This window comes from Acomys russatus, chromosome 12 (assembly GCF_903995435.1).
Source record: "Acomys russatus chromosome 12, mAcoRus1.1, whole genome shotgun sequence".
NCBI classification, from domain to species: domain Eukaryota; kingdom Metazoa; phylum Chordata; class Mammalia; order Rodentia; family Muridae; genus Acomys; species Acomys russatus.
In genome coordinates this window covers 52,652,872-52,670,481 of record NC_067148.1, presented here as the reverse complement: position 1 = coordinate 52,670,481, position 17,610 = coordinate 52,652,872, and the positions used below count along the sequence as shown (strand labels likewise).

At 45.0% G+C, this 17,610-nt stretch overlaps 1 protein-coding gene across 7 annotated transcripts in view; it reads right to left on the bottom strand.

Moving 5' to 3' along the window:
* The window catches only part of Fer (FER tyrosine kinase), a 302,445-nt gene that overhangs the window by 7,900 nt on the left and 276,935 nt on the right, over positions 1-17,610 (bottom strand). The gene's annotated exons all lie outside the window — the stretch shown is intronic.

The following is a 17,610-nucleotide window of genomic DNA, read 5'->3' as shown; positions in this document are numbered from 1 at the left end:
TACTCCACTCTTTGTGGGCTGTATCATATGGCTAAGTCTAGTGAGAGAGGCAGCGACCAGATCCTCGTATAAAGGAGGCTGTGAGGGGGTGTGTCACCTGTGAGGGGGTGTGTCACCATACGACATGATGTAAGCTGTGTCGATATAGAGAACCGTGTGTAAAGGGACAGACTCACAAGAGGGCCTTCTAGGTTAGACGGGCTTCTGGAAGGCCTCTTTCCTAACTGGTCCTTACTCAAAGACCTGAAGGAAGGGTGTGTGTCAGTGATGGTTTCCTCCTCTTCAGTAACAGAATGTCTGCCATATGGTTTAAAAGCTTCCCAGGGTCCCTGCAGTTATGTTTAGCTGTGCTGGCCAGTGAGACAGCAGTGTGAGAACTGTCTGTAGCAGCTGGGCAATTGTTCTCTCTCCTCTCTCTCTCCTCTCTCTCTCTCTCTCTCTCTCCTCTCTCTCTCTCTCTCTCTCTCTCTCTCTCTCTCTCTCTCTCTCTCCCTTCTGCTAGCCAGAACACAGACATGACAGACAGGAAGCTGGGAGCAGATGGACCACAGCAACCCCAACAGAGAAACAGGAAACCATGGAGCATGGGTTTGGGTTTGTTATGTGAGAATGCTTATGCTATTTAAGTGGTTTTCATCTAACTGGTGTGTGTGTGCGCACGCAGCAGTAAATACAGGGGTAATCTTGGATTGGGATACCTTGGTTTGAAGGATCTATCTGATGATGTCTGAGTGGAGGAGGGACAAGCTGTTGGTATATCGGTTCTGAAGTCACAGGAGAGGTCTGAAGAGAGCTCCAGATGTTGGATGGCATCTGAAGGTACGGGATTGGAGAATGCACACACCAGTGTAGAGAGATAGCAGGCGGCACACGAAGATGAGGCGCCATGCGCAGCATGGTTTAGGGAAAGGGCAAAGACACACCGAAGGGGCAGCAGAGGGCAGAGCGAACCCTGCCTCTCTGTTAAGTGTGGACAGCATTTCAGGGAGGAACTGAGCTACTATGGAGAACATGAGGTCAGACTGTGAGCAGGCTACTGGATTTGTCAACATGGACTCTAATGAGTACGGACAAGGGCAATTTTAGAGATGCAGTGGCTATAATAAAACCATGACCACAGCGGGGGAAAGAGAAGTGGAAATCTCTGCTGAGAATGTTTTCTGTAAAGGGGCCCAGAGAAGTAGAGAGGTCCACAGAGGGATGCCCCAGCCCTGTCCGGAGCAGAGCTGCTTGTGCATAAGGCGCATGTGTGCAGGGTGGGGGCTAATGCAGAGGTGAAGCTCTTGAAAAGCACAGCTGAGTCCTGTCGCCTCTTGCATTCTTGTTAGATCCTTAATGTCTAGACAAGGATGTGGGACAAAGTGCATGCTCTAAAAACCACCTCCTGAAGGCATGTCTTATTTAAATGTTCCAGGCTGCAGGCATTCATTCTGGTTTTTCATTTTAAATTATTTTCTTCTGAGTAAATAGCTGGTTCCATTTTGAAGTGGTTTTTGTATATTTGTCTTTGGAACACATACATAAGAATTAATTTTTGGAAGTCTTAAGTCATATTTAAAGTTCGTTCAGAATGAGGTCTCACTGGGCCCTCGCTGGCCTTGAAGTCATTTGATCTTCTTGTCCCAGCATCCCAAAGGCTGAGGGTCCAGGCAGGCCCTGTCACACTATGTGAGCCTCATTTGAACTGTTGGCAACAGACACATAAACATCCCACCGGTGATGCCCCTTTCCAACAGTAGTGAATTAACCTTGCAATTACTGATAATTATGAGCAGAGAATGAATATTTCCCCTTTCAGTGGGGAACTTGGCTGGCCATCCCTACAGCCATTCACAAAGAAACACACAGCACCTTGCTGATTTGCTGGGACTGGCTTTATTCACTGGCTCAAGCTGCACAGTGGAGAACCATGGAGGAAGCCCAAGTTAAAAACTGAATCTGACTCACTGCCCAGCTTTCAAATGTGGCAGCTCACCATGCACTCCCACTGGGGAGCTTACTGCCAAAGGAAGTGACAGTAAATGGCTGGCTTACTGTGACTTCGTCATCCATAGGCAGCTGCTTTTGGTGTTGTCTGGGGAACTCTAGGCCTTACCCAGGATACAGTTCTGCTATTAACTTGGCAGGATTACGGGGGTAATGTTTATAAAGTAGCAGCATACAATGAGCTACTGTTGTTGTTTTTTTCTTGTCTATATGTTAGCACTGTTACTGCTGAAACTATGACTGTCACAGAGGCCCGGGAACAGCGTACGTAAATCATTTTCCAAAACAAGTCAATATAAGAGTATGTCATGATCACAAAGGAAACGGGGCGGCACCTGGAAACATGACTGCGAGGGAGACTTAAAGATAATCAGTGATGCTTATACACTTACACAGGGCTTGACATTTTCCAGAATTACTGAAAGAGTAAAAACATCCAGTCTCTCATCTGGGGAAGACCTGGTGCGTCTGTTTTTGGAGGTGGCACTGCAGGTCCGAGTCATTTCTGCAGCGCTTCCCCACTGCAGTCTAGCTGCACTGGTGCTTGCCGACCGACTAGGTTCAAGTCAGGCTGCGTGTTAGTCAGGGCACTAGATTCATGCCTCCCTCCTTTTCTTTTAGCCTCTTCTGGAGATGAGGACGAAAAGGTATTCTAGTACCTTCCTAACAGGAACCAAGTGCAAATCTGCTGTGAGGAATCAAGGAGGTGATCTGTTGGAGCTCGTCAAGAGGCTGTGGCTGTGTTTGACTCAAGAGGATCTTCTAATATTACATTTGCTTTGAAGAGGGCAAACAACACAGTCTTCAAACCCCACATTTCGGAGCTTTGTCCTCTCACGGCAGCAAGATCAGAATGCATGGCCAGCTGATTGTAACTAAGGCCTCCAGGTGAGCTGGTAAAACAGACTTTTCAAGATTCCCGCACGTGGATTCCAGAGTCTGATGAAAACTTGGGAAGGCAGCCCAGGAGTTTCCTCTCCCGTCTGTTGCTCTCCCCACCCCCCCACCCCTGCCCCCGTTCTGCTGCAGCTTCCCCCAAAGAAGGCACAGAGTGGGCACCTGACCTAGAGACGGAAACTCCAACAGGAGCTCTGTCTTTATACCAGAGAAACAGGCAAAGTGATACCTATGGGCTAGAGTGGAGGGATCATGGGAGGACCAGATGAAGGGCCTGCCTCAGCTGAAGCCCTGAGCTAGTTTGGTGGGAACACCCACCCTCACTTAGATAACTCACAAACATTTAAATCACCGCAAGGCTAAGGTTGATGGACTTGGCTGCCTTGACAGCAATCAGAAGCAGAATCTTAGTCTGGATCTAACAATGTTTTATGGTAAAGATTCTGCTCTGCAGCATGCTATGCAGGGCCTCCAAGTTTACACACTCACAATATCAAGATTACAGCAGTCAAAACCTTTAAGTGTAAGTGAGCTTGTAGCTCATTTGTAAGTTAGTTTGCTGTGAAGGCCTTGGGTGCTTTTATCAGCACCCTACCCAGCCTCAAGTGGTTAATTACAGATTCTAGAGGTAAAGAGGAAATGCAGTCAAAAAATGCCAACCTTGTGACAACCAGAAAATAGAATTAAGATAAAACACACTTGTGTGGAAAGGCAGATGTTTAGAAACACACTTGTGTGGAAAGGCAGATGCTTAGAAATATTACAACTTGAGCATACACTATCTGAAAACACAAACCAAACATTTGTCAGGTCAGTGGTGGACCAGTCACAACTCTCCATGCACTCAAGGATAAGCACAAAGGAAACAGAGAAGTGTGGACAGGGTTAGGGAATTGTAGAATAACAACCAAAGCACACAAGCAGAGAGAGGGAGGAGGAGGTGGGGAGGGACTGGGAGGAGAGCAAGGAGGGGAAGCTATGGTTGGGATATGGAGTGAATGGACAGACAGACAAATAGCTACCCAGAGCAATGCTGAAGAAAGTGGCATGGCCATTCCTCACCGAGCAGCGCCCTGGTAAGGGCAATCATTCACTTAGTGCTTTGTAACTTGACAGGTATCTCTGTCAGCTTCATGCATGCTGTGCTACATGATAGATACATTTAATAGATTTCTCACTCAGTGTTTTCTTTAATAAGCTGTTTAAGCTTATACATTACGTCCCTGGACTCTGGAAATGAAAGAACTATTCTTAACTTTTCTGAGCACAGCCACCACACTTGCCTAGGATCCAGAGGACAATGGAACACCCAGCCACCACAGACAAGACCAGACAGCAACCCTCAGAGACACTTCAGTCCTTGTAACTACAGATGCCTGTCCCCAGAGCAGAAGCACAGACATGAACAGCAGGAAAGTGTGACACTACCAGAGCCCACTTACCCTACTGCAGGGCCCGAGAAATGCTACACAGCTGAAGCACTAGACAAGGACTTCAAAATAGCAAGTATAAGCATGTTGAAGGATGTTAAGGAGAACATGATTAAATCACATAAGAAATAGCTCAGTGAAGTAATGAAAACAGTCCCAGACATGAAAGTAGGAACAGAATCACAGCAGAAAACCAAAACCGAAATGAGAAATGTAGAGTCAAACAAAGACCTCCGAGGTAAAACCTGTGCAGCAGAATACGAGACATGTATGAGAGAGTCCGGTGCTGAAGTCAATGAAGAAGAAACAGGAACCCAGTCAAAGAAGTATTCAATCTAAAAAACTTGAGGCACAAAACATCCAGGAAAACTAGGACACTATGAAAAGACCAAATCTACAAATAATAGGGATGTAGGAATGAAACGAAATCCAGGTCAAAAGCACAGAAAATCGTTTTTAACAAAATCAGAAAAATTTCCTCAACTTGAAGAAGGAGATGCCTATTAAGAATCATACAGAACACCAAATAGACAAGTCCAGGAAAGAAATCCCCCACAATACACAATAGTCAAACAGTAAATGTATAGAACAAAGAAAAATTATTACAAGCCGTGAGGGAAAAAGACTAAGTAACATATAAAGTTAGACCCATTAGGATAATGGGTCTTTTCAATGAAGACTCTGAAGCCAGGAGGGGCTGGGCAGATGTTCTGTAAATGTTGAGAGACCACAATCACCAGCCCAGACATCTAGACCCAACAAAACTATCCATCACAATCAATGTAGAAAGGAAAACATTCAATAATAATAAAATCTAAGCAATTTCTTGTATTTGTTGGTCTTTCAGTGAAATTTACTTTTGCTAACTTGTAGGTCATGGTTATATAAAGTGTTGAAAAGGCTTAAGGTAGACAAAGTGATTTTATGTTGCCTCAAGGAGTCCCTAGAATTAGCCAAACTAGTGACACCCAAACCACAAGATAAAGTGTGGTAGCATTTCCCAGAAGTGCAGGGCTATGGAGACCAACGATACAGCCAACAGACTTAATAGTTGGCAGGTTCTAGACTGACTCCGTGTGGGAAGTCAGTACGAATACGAGATACCGAAACATTTGGGGACCATCAGCTGGCACTAAGTGATTATTTAAAGGTGGTCATCTTCTAAGCAAAGCAATAAAGGTATATCTGCAAGCAGACTTTGTTCTTGTGATCTTATTTTGACATATATGTTCACAAGTCTGACATTACAAATGTATGACACAAAACATACTGAAACATAGTATGAAGCAATGACATGCTAGATGATGACGATGAGAGAGATTGATTTCTGGCTATGTGGAAACACTGGGCCATCTCTATTAGTTTGTAGGCTCAAAGAACACCAAATTCCATGGTTTACTTGATATACTGAACCGACAATGGACAAACTTCCAATTCTCTTTGTACTCTATCCATTAATCTTATAATCACAGATTTTAATCACTGGATTTTAAAAATATATTTATTTATTGTTTATATAGTATTCTGCCTGCATGTGAGTTAGCAGGCCAGAAGAGGGCACTAGATCTCTTTATAGATGGTTCTGAGCCACCATATGGTTGCTGGGAATCGAACTCAGGACCTTTGGAAGAACAGGCAGTTCTTAACCTGAGCCATCCCTCTAGCCCAGAATTTAATCTCTGAAAGCATGCAAAACAACATATATGATGTGCAGACACAGCAACCAATTCTTCCATCCTTCATGTGCCAGGCCCTCTGCTATATACTGCACACAAAGATATCCTAATTCGTTCTTTCAAGGAGTTTGCTTCTGTAGGAGAAAGCAGCATGAGTGCATAAACTCCAACCCTGGAGGTGACACCATGAAGGTAATGCTGACAGGCAGACCCTCGAAGACAGGCACCACATGGAACCATGGGCAAAGTAATTTGTAAAGAATGTGACAGGAGTATTACTTCAGAGACTCCAAGAAACCTTGCAGCTTTCACTTTTGTCTTCCTGAACACACAGATACCATGCAATAAAGTCTAAGGGAGGTGTGTGTGTGCATCTAGCATAAAGGCCCCAGTCAGTTAAATAAGCCTTTGAATAAGCTATGTTAGTGACACTGGAGCAGAACAATAAAACATACTCAGCTGGGCTGAGTCAAGCTGTTGACCCAAACTCTCAGAATAATTAGTAATAAAAAGTCACTGTGGTGAGCGGCTGTGTTTTGGGGTGACAGGTCATGTAGCAATAAATAATGAGAACACCCACTTATTAACAGCGGTAAGAAGCAGCTCAGCAGGAATGGGCATGGCAGACTTGGCAGTCAGAGGTGTCACAGCTCAGCAGGGGCCTCAGGAGCAGCAGAGGCACGGGCACCTTTCGATGGCGCCATACTTGTTTTCTTACCTGGCTTCATTATAAGTACAAACCCCACCTGGCCCTCTCTTATGGCTTTCTTTGCACTAAAATCCACCAGGCTCTGTAGGCGTAACGTCTTCTACACATTCTGGCTGGAGTGGCCCCAGAAAATGATACTGAGAGGGTTCCTCCCTGTCTCACAAGCCTCCACTACCACTTAGTGCATGACATGAAGAGAAAAAGAGAAAACAAACACGTAATCTACAGAAGCTTGTTAATTTAGAAGTAAACCCCTTAGAGGGAACTCTGGAGAATTTGTTAGCACATTAAAACATATCACAACAAGGGACATAAAAAATGATTCAAGTCTACCAATAAGTGTTAACTACTGTGTGCAAATAGTTGGTATAAAAAAAAAAAAAAACACCCAGGAAAGCAATTTACAATAATTTCATAAAATGATTTAAGGTTTTCAGGGTACAGAGACTGAGAAAATAGAGTGTATTCCTTTAAAACCTCACATTTACTATTTGCCAGGCATGAGCTGGGCAAGGCAGGGAACTGAACCAGACAGGAGTCCACAGTCCTCATCCGTGAGGAGCAGCATTAAATAGGACACAAAAGAAGAGTTACTGAAGGACATGTTCATCTTAATGTAAAAAGGGGATCTGGAGAAAGGACAAGAGGAAGGAAGCAAGAAACAGAAGCAAACAAACAGATGGCATGGTCCTGCCCACATCATTTGTTGAATTAAGAAAATGAGACTTCCATGCTAGAGGACTTCAAAAGGGACGTGGGGAAGGCTTCAGATTATGATGAACTTGTCAGAATTGTTACCCTACACAGAGAAGAGACAAAGTCGGTACAGACTGTGGTGATACTGCTTTCAGACAGCAGAATCTGAGGAACCTGCATCAATCAAAATAAAAGAACTATTCTCCATTTCTAAAGAGCAGAATTCTCTACAAAAGATATGCTAATGAGTCTAAGTGCAAATGCAGCAAAGAGTGCCAACATTGAGACCCAGACACACCGTGCAGGCGGGGAAGGACAGAAGCAGGCCTGTCACAACTGCTTCAGGAGGGTCATGCACAGGCCATGCCACAGACGACATGTCAGCCTCAGAAGCAGGGCGGTGGTGACCAGAGGCCTGCCTCCTGGCAAACAGCAACTCAAATAATAGTGATAAAAAAAACGAGGCTGCCTTTGAGCATCTTAATAATAAAATCACTAATGGAAGAGGGGGTCATTCAAATCCGACCTGTGTTGAAACAGTCGGACTAATGACAGAATCACTCACTACACCAGTGTGTGGTCTCATGCTGAGCAGGCGGTGTGGGCACCTTGAGTCATTCACACCAGTGTGTGGTCCTGATGCTGAGCAGGCGGTGTGGGCACCTCGAGTCATTCACTGTCTACTTCCCTGCTCAGCTTCTCAGAAACAAGCTGCCGCGGTGGGTGGGACCAGGCTCTTGGAAAAGGACCAGTGTGTCCTTGAGAAAGAATGGGCGAGCTCTCCTAGCCTTTTCAGCTATAAGCTCAAAACCAACGATCCGCTAAAGGCTAACTTGCTTAAGTTTAATGCAGCACAGGTACACAGTGATTGACTATTAATAAGCGAACAAGCAAAACAAGTCTTATGCAGATAAGCCGCTGGCTTTATTTCCTAAGTGCTTCTGTGATCCGTCATGTTAGCTATGCAACACATGCAAGCATTACCAAACTACCATGAAATTACTGCCGAATAGCATGCCAGGCACCTGGAATAGTACGTAAAGGTTCCCCTTAAATTCTGGGCCATACTTACGAAAGGATGTAAAAAATAAATACTAAGTTGCATTATCATTTTTAAAGAAGTAAATGTTCATTGTTCAATATAAATTGAATTGTATGCACCAAAATAACTTTATTCTTTCTTCTGATAAAAGAGTAGATTCTTATTTTTAATCCCAATATCTACATTTTGAATCTCCCTTAAACTCATCTTCCAAAATAACAACAAAGATTCCACCCATGATGAACTAGTAGTAACTCAGGAAGATGGATAATGCTTTTGTTCTTTGTGAAAGCAAAAGACTTCCTATTCCTATGGAACTGTGACAAAGACAAATTCCAAACCCGAAAGAATCACACTTGTGGAAGAGCGAAGGGCAAAAGCGAGGCGCGGATGGCAGCAGCGCTGAGGCATGCGGGGAGGTAATCCAGTGTTCAGTTCAGCTAGTGTGGTTATGGTTGCTGTGGGCTGAGGTGCCTCTGACCTATGTGTACATGGTACTGCCCAGCCCCCTGCTGTGCGAGTGTTTGGATCGTGAGTGTGGAACCCTCCCTCATGAACTGAGTTAGTGCCCTAGCAAAGACAGGGCACAAGTGCTTTCTTCTCTGCTCTCTGTTCTGCACCTGAGAAGATGGCTGCCTGCACACCAGGAAGCGGCCTCCCGGAGAGCAGACTTGCTCTTGACCTCAGATGCTCATCTTCTAAATGCAAGAAACTTACTTCTGTGCTTTGGAAGCCACCTAATACTGTAAGCAGTCCAGACTGAGTCAGTGATGAAGAAAAACAAGGCAATTCTGAAAAAAAAAAAATCCACAAAAAGAAGCAAGAAGACACAAGAAGGGGACAAGAACATGTAAGTGTGTGTGTGTAAAAAAAAAAAAAAAGGCTGGGATATAGTTCAGAGAGAGTGTGGTGACAGTAATCAGAATTATGTACATGTATAAAATTGACAAAAAGTACATTTAATGAAAGCCTAAAGATAATGGGTCTAAGCTGTGTAGCTGACAAGGGCAGATTCACGTCCATACAGATTCCTAGTTCTTTAGCAAAGGGACATGGTGGAGAGGGAAGGGTCACCAACCCAGCACAATTCCCTGGCTTGTAACACTTCTAACACTGGCGTCACTTAATGACAGGGACATACAGGTTCCTGCCCTTAAGTGGCTTACCTGCTCAAGGAGAAACCAGTCTTGCAGAAAAGACAACCTAAATCCACAGAGGGCCCAGCAGAGGGCATGGGAGGCAGGGGCGAAAGGCAAGAAATATTTCCTGCTTAAGAAGAACCTTCCTCGTCTTAATATTTAAGAGATAACTATAGAAGCAGCCTGTAGACATGATTACAAAGCTGTAACCAAGCTAACAGTTAACCTCTCATAAACAACAGAGCTGGAAATAGAATTCGGGCCCAACAGTCAGCATTGTGCACATTAGGAAACTGCTCCTATGCGAGGCTGCTCCTTATCTGTGCAGTTGTTTATGAATGACAGATACCCTAAGTCTCTAGTAGACCTTACAGAGACAACCCGAGAAAGACCACTGTGCGCAAAATGCGGGATAAAATACTAGAGCGTGCTGGAGTTTGCCCAGTTTCCACCATGACCTGCACCAGTTTGAGTCCATTCCTAAGAGACAGTTCAGATACTGGAGGCTTATTTCTATTAACAGTTTAACTTGTGTCTATTTGGAAAGACTCTCAGTGCTTCTATAGCTGTACAGCTGGTCTGGTCACAAGATTCCTCTGTTTTCCTCTATGTCCCAGATAGATGACATCCTGCTTATAAAGTCACTTTCAGAGTACACTGTGGCTCAAGAACTGCCCACCTTTGTCTACACTGGCATTCTGAACTGAGATGAGAGCGTGTTGTCTACACTGGCACTCTGAACTGAGATGAGAGCGTGTTGTCCACACTGGCACTCTGAACTGAGATGAGAGCGTGTTGTCTACACTGGCACTCTGAACTGAGATGAGAGCGTGTTATCTACACTGGCACTCTGAACTGAGGTGAGAGCGTGTTGTCTACACTGGCACTCTGAACTGAGATGAGAGCGTGTTGTCTACACTGGCACTCTGAACTGAGATGAGAGCATGTTAAAGGCACCAGAGATGAGCATGAGCTACTAAGACACAGCGAAGGTAGGAAAGGCAGCTCGAGCCAGGAGTTGCTGACTTCGTTTCACCCGGAGAAGCAAGCATTAGCAGCTGTGGTCATGCACAGCCAAACACCGTGTACAGTGGTTGGTATCGTGCACAGCAAGTTGTGACCTGGAATCTTGGGAGGAGCTTTCCTCTTTTGAGACATTTACAGAGGACGTTTGAAATTATTATGTGCATGATACTCCTTTAACTGGTGTTATTCAGATCTTAAATAGGCCAAACCAGTTGTGCTAACACCCAGTAGGCCAAACCAGTTGTGCTAACACTCAGTAGGTGCGCACATCCCTTCCCCTTGTTTGATTATTCCTGGTTTCTTCCCACAGGGTTTAGGACGGCTGCATGACACCTGGAATCCGAATGACTGAAAACTCTTTACGGTTCCAGGCTAACCTTTAATTATAGGGGAAGAAATCTACACAGGACGCCTGACTTCCAGATTATTACATGTGATGGTAGTAAGCATAGATGAATGACATCCCAACCAATCGCAGATGTTTGATGAGATAGAAGGGTGCCATTCCTCCATTCCTTCCCTCCCAAGCAGATGAGCGGCAAAGGCTCAGGCTGGAAGAAAGGGAAGAACTGAGTGTTTTTGTCACATTAATAATCACTACGAGAAAATAAAAAGGCAGGTGAGTTAGGAAGCCAATGGCTGTTAAGGTGTGGCTGTCCCGCTCTGTGGACTGCTGTGACGTCTACTTTGTGCAGAGCCAGGGTGTAAGGACTTGGGGGAGGGAGAAGTGTGGTCTGTGCATGGTCTCTTGCCGTGACTCTTTCATAATTCTGACCTTCAAAGGCCACCGATGTTTGTATCAGCAGCCGCCATCTCAGGCATATCGCGTGTACTGCATTTTGGGACAGAGGACACTATTGGCAGGTTTTAGAACCTCCCCAGTGTTGACTATACCAGCAGATGGACAGCCACTTCTTCACAATTACCGTCCTGGAGCTTTAGAAGTCAACTTCCATCTTCCCTGACATAAAACGTTAAGCGCTTTAGAGAGGACAAGTATGGCGTGGAGAACTGCCATCAGCATTCTCACTCTGCTCGTTCCCTCAGTGACCAGTGTCTCTCGGTGTATACACAAGGGAGGAAAGAATGTGACGTGGTGTTAGAAAAGCAGAAACATGCTTTCTGGTCACTTCCCCCTGAGGGGCTGCCTTGCCAGGCCACCATGGAAGTGATGTGCTCAGGCCTGATGTGCTGGGGTGGGTGAGTAGTAGTGGGTGCTCCCCTTGTCTGAGGGATGGGGGGCTGGGAGAACAGGGAGGGAGGGGGGAGACCAGGGAGGGGGCTATGATTGGCATGTAAAGTGAATAAATAAATAAATAAATAAATAAATAAATAAATAAAAGAAGCACACAAATGTCCTGGCAGCAAGGACACACAAAGATTACTCTTGAAGCTTAGTGTGATGGTTCACACCTGGAATTCTAACACTGGAGACTGAGGCAAGAGGACTGCCAGGAGTTTGAGGCTATCCTGGGCTACACAGTGGGGTGTAGGTCAGCTTGTGCTATAGTGTGCAACCTTGTCTCAAACATACAAGCACCCAAGATCACTTCTGGTTGGTGAGCAGCAGCGAACACTCTATGAAACAGAAGCAGGTTAACCCTCTTGAACGAAGAATACAACTTAAAAACTACTTAGAGTAGAAAAAGGTCCAAAAGTGACACCAATTACCTTTTTTACCTTTTTGGGGGGGGACATAGGAGCACCATGAATCTACTGTGAAAAAACTTGTAAATACAAAACAGAGCAGAAAAAGAGGACAGAGGACAGCTATCACGTAACCAGCTAGTGCGATCACCATCATAGCACAAGGGATGTGCCTGGGCTCCTCTTTTAAACGTTTTTGAGACAAGCATTTAGCACTGGTTGCCTGTTTACCCAGCAATGCATTAACTCACCTTTTCATAATAATTACTTACCCTATAGTCATTTCTAATGCCATTTTGAGGTTGTTTTAGTATCATAACTAATTTTTAGTGAATATAGTGGAGTTTGTAAACACATGTGCATTTGTTGCAGGTATTTTTACGGTAGCTGCTCAGACAGTGAACATATCCAAAGGACCCCTCACCCTATGGCACAGACACTCACGCACCATGGTTGCTTACACTCATCCACGCATGTTTGCTTATACTCTGCTCACAATAGCAAGAGAGAGAGAGTCAGGTTAGGTGTCTAACCGCAGAGGAATGCATAGTGAAATTCTGGTACACAATACAATTACATTTTATTTAGCTATATGGAAAATGAAGTCAGGAAACTTGGAGGAAATGGATGGAAGTGGGAGATAGTATATTAAGTGACGTAACGCAGGTCCAGAGAGACAGGCATGCTTTGTTCTCTCTCACATGCAGATCTGGCCTTGTGATTTTTATACATGGGTACCTATGGGGGAGTCAGTGTGGGTCTAGCCCACACACGAGAAAAGGAGCCATGAGAGAGGAAGAAGTCTCTCATACACACACACACACACACACACACACACACACACACACACACACACACACACACGGCACAGAAGTAGAAAAAGGAAAAAGGAATACTGACTGCATATGAACAAGGAGGGGGCGGGGAGAGGAGACCAGGATGGGAGGATCAGCCAAAATGTGTGAGTGAAAGTGTCATAGAGGAACACAGCAGATGGCAGGGTTTTAACACGGTAGGGCCAGGCTCAGTGGAACCTGAGGATACGTGTGTGCAGATGCAGAGGGAACAGGGCCGCAAGCAAAGTGGGCACTCCATTTTTAGTGGGGCCAGTGAGTACTGCAGCCGACTGTAGAGACTGGAACGCGCGGTGGACTGGAAGGTAACCGGAGGCCCTAACTCCAGCGGCCTAGAGCTCTCTCCGTGTCCCTGTCCATGTTCACACAGAGCACGCCTTTACCTCATCTAGCCAAATCCTACTCACTCTCCAAAACTGATTCCAGCACCACCATCTTCGGGAGCTCTCCCAGGGCCTCAGCACTGCACACGGCAACATTTTCTCTCTGAGTGGGAGCACAGATTTGTTTCTTTATATCTGTCTGTCCCTGTATGTCATGAACCTTCTGAGTCTAGAACACAAAGGCCTAAGAACATGCCATGCAGTAATTCTTAATTCATGCTTCATGAATAAATGCATGCATTCCCAACTCCCAGTTTCCAGACGACACCCAAGCCAGGACCTAAAGGGGAAACCAACCGTGCACTAGGAAAATTCTGGGTGGGCAAAGCGAAACCCACAATTTTAGAAATAATGAAATTTCACGGAAACAAAGAGTCACTAAGGAAAATAAGTCAATTCTTTCTAGAAGGCCCATCTCACATTGGAAAAAATCTATCAAAAGTTAACAGCACAGGCGCAGGGGCGGGTTCACCAGGGAGCCATTTGAGATGTGCGGTAGTAGAAAGGGAAACCAGGACTCACTGCCTGTGATCAAATAAAACCACAAGCACTGTCCACGCCAGCAGGAGATCCCAGAGAGAAGAGAAACGGTCTGCAAAACTACAGAGCAGGCATGGCAGATGAAGGAACAGAATCTAACACAGTGGAAGTCGTACAGGCTTTCCCTACTGCTGATCACAGCAGTAAAGCCCATTTTAAAGTGTTTTCATAGAAATAGTTACTAAGAAAATCTATGTAACACTCAACTGCCAGCAGATTTAAAAACATAATAGAACGTCTCAGATGATAATGAAGACCCGATTTAATCTAATCATGTTATCTATTTTCAATTGATTGAAAAATAAATCCACCATACTCACTGACTCGCACATGGAGTCAGGGTCTACAACAAAAATTCTCCACTGTGACATAGCCAGTGGGCACTTACACAGCCTGGTAGTCTTACGGAAGAGGGGATAATGGCGTGTCTTGGTTCAGGGTAATTTGCCTACCTACTGTGTGCTCCAGCGATGTCTTTTCAACTGACATTTCCCAGCATCAGCTAAGCAGGAAGGTCCTGCCTGAGCGCAGACTGCACTCCAGGGACCACTCTCCCCTTTCCCTTCCTTCCTGCCGCACTGCAACTTGGTTTTGCCTCTGTCATCTGGCCTGCAGGTAGCACTCGGCTCTGCTGACCACGGCCTCTCTGAAATCCTTTCTTCAGCTTCTAAAGCACTAGCCTCTCTTGACAATGTGCTTTTGGTCTCCTCTCCTCACACATTTCTTGAAAACAAATGTTCCCTGAATTTTGGTTATCTTTTCTTCTTCTGACTGCAGGGTCTTTCTGGATGATCATGTACACCAGTGGTTCTCACCCTGCCTAATGCTGCAGCCCATTACTACAGTGCCTCCTGTTGTGGTGACTCCAAGCATAAAAAGTGTTTTTGTTGCTACTTCATAACCGTAATTAAGCCGCTGTTATGAATCGTAAACTGTTTTCAGAGCTAGAGGTCTGTTGAAGGGGTTGCAGCCCACAAGTTAGGAAGCACGGCTGTACACCCGCAGCCCACAGGTGTGTGTATGTGTTATGGTGCATGCATGTGTGTACCTATGTGTATGTGTGGTGTGGTGTCTGTGTGTGTGTTATGGTGCATGCATGTATGCACCTGTGTGGGGTGTGTGTGTGTGTGTTATGGTGCATGCATGTATGCACCTGTGTGTGTGTGTGTGTGTGTTATGGTGCATGCATGTGTGCACCTGTGTGTGTGGTGTGTGTGTGTTATGGTGCATGCATGTGTGCACCTGTGTGTGTGTTATGGTGTATGCATGTGTGCACCTGTGCATGTGTCTGTGTGTGTTATGGTGCATGCATGTGTGCACCTGTGTGTGTGGTGTGTGTGTGTTATGGTGCATGCATGTGTGCACCTGTGTGTGTGTGTTATGGTGTATGCATGTGTGCACCTGTGCATGTGTGGTGGGGTGTCTATGTGTGTTATGGTGCATGCATGTGTGTACCTGTGTGTGTGTGTGTGTGTGTGTGTGTGTGTGTGTGTGCATGCACACACACATACATCATGCACATGCCATGGAGGTCAGAGAATAACTTTCAGGAGTCACTCTCTTCTCATGAGTGGGTTCTAGGACTGAGCTCAGATCATCCGACATGCCCATATTGCCAGCTCACTGCCTCTAGTTTGTTTCTCATTCCATTTATCTTTTAAAAACAAACAAACAAACAAACAAACAAACAACTTTCTTCTATCCTCTCTTCAGTCATTACAAATCTGCTAACTGGACTGCTGTCTAGTCTCACCTCCCTTGGACTGTCACCTGTTAACAAGATGGCGCCATTCCCTCACAGACCACTGCCCACGCACAACTGCTTAATCGCTGACTATTCACATGTTTTCAGTAACTCCAGTGTTTGTCATGGGGACGACACCTGGCAGTATGATGTCAGTTCTTTATAATTCAGCACCGTCTGATTTTTCCATTTAGTAGCAGAGTGGCTGTCCTCTGAGCGTCTGCAATTAGGTGGCCACAGGACCAGGGCTGTGACTGTGTTACAGGTGACACTTCTGGGCAAAGGGGTTGGAAAGCTCCTGACAAGTGCCGTCTTCTCTCGTGGTTAGTTCTGAGCACACGTAAAGACGGCAGGCATGTGTGCTCAAACCCTCCTGCGACCTGCGGTCACTCTCTGCATACTTACAGCATCTGCAGATCTCTCCCAGGGAAGAATCCCACTTTATACACAGTGCCATCCTTGACTAGTCACATGTTTTCAGTAACTCAGTAATGCCATCCTTGAGCCCTCAGCATAGCACAGCACTTTTCAGTCAATTAAGGTTTTAAATCAGCATTTCAGAATTTCTCTTTTGAAGAGAAATTTACTCATCTTTCTTCTTTTCTTTCTTTTTTTCTTTCCTCCCTCCCTCCCTTTTTGTGTTTTTTAAGACACTGTGGTAGGGTGAATAATTTCACCAAATCACTTCCTATCTGTCCACCAAAGATGTTTATGTTCTAGTCCCTAAAACCAATAAAATGATACTTTAAATGACAAGAAGGCCTTGGGGTTTGGGGAAAGGAGATCATCCTGGATTATCTGGGCAGGTCCAACGCAACCAGAAGTGTCCTCAAGAGAGAGAAGCAATAGGGTTAATATCATAAAAAGGGAAATATGACAAAAAAGGAATTTGAACTGAGGTCCTATGAAGAGAGAGGAAGGGACTGTGAGTCAAGAAATGAAGGTAAGACAGATTCTCCTTTGGCACCTCTGTCAGGATTATAGCATTCCTGACACCACAGTGATAGACCCCCAAGATCCATGTAGGACCCCTGAACTTCAGTACTCTTAAGAGAAAATAAAACTGGGTTGTCTGAAGCCACTAAGTTTGTGGCAATTTATTACTGCAACATTGAAAAAAGCAATATAGGTATTAAATAGTATTTGTGTTCTTTGTGGTCACTTTCTAAGGAATAAATACTTAAAATTTAAAAATTTCTCTCTTTTCCTCTCCACCCAGAGGTCAGTGGCTAAGGTTCCTGGGTGAATTTTCTCTGTGTTCTTAGTCTTCTGGACTCCCCACAGGCACAGCATCTGCTTCCCCATGTCCACTGTGCTGTCTCTTCCTCTCTCGTTTCTGAATTATCAACTCCATTCTCACTACTAAATGGGACCACAAAATCCAGGCCCTGCTCGTTCCTGCTTTACACTGTGAGGTGCAGTGTCCACCTCACACAGGAGGATGAAAAGCAGGGCCTCGGAAGGCTCACTTTGTTCTTCAAGCTTCGGGGAGACGTTCATAGATGCTGTGGCCTCCCTGACACTGCTGCGGAGGATAATGACCAGGCCTGTCTGTACCACAGGGACAGCAGGGGAGCGCTGAGTGGGGGCAGCTTAGAGCTGCACTGTGAGACTGTGATTATGAGCTTATCTTTCTTCTTGTACTTAGAAAGGCGTATTTGTTTTTGTAAAGCCAGACATGTTAAAAAAAAGAAAGAAAGAAAGAAAGAAAGAAATGCCATGAAAACTTCTCCCATCACAATTGGAGTACGTCCTTAAGTATACACACCAAAAAAATGTAAATAAATCAACAGATAATAGTAACAAACGTACTATAGGCAAGCTTTTCATTTATTTTTATT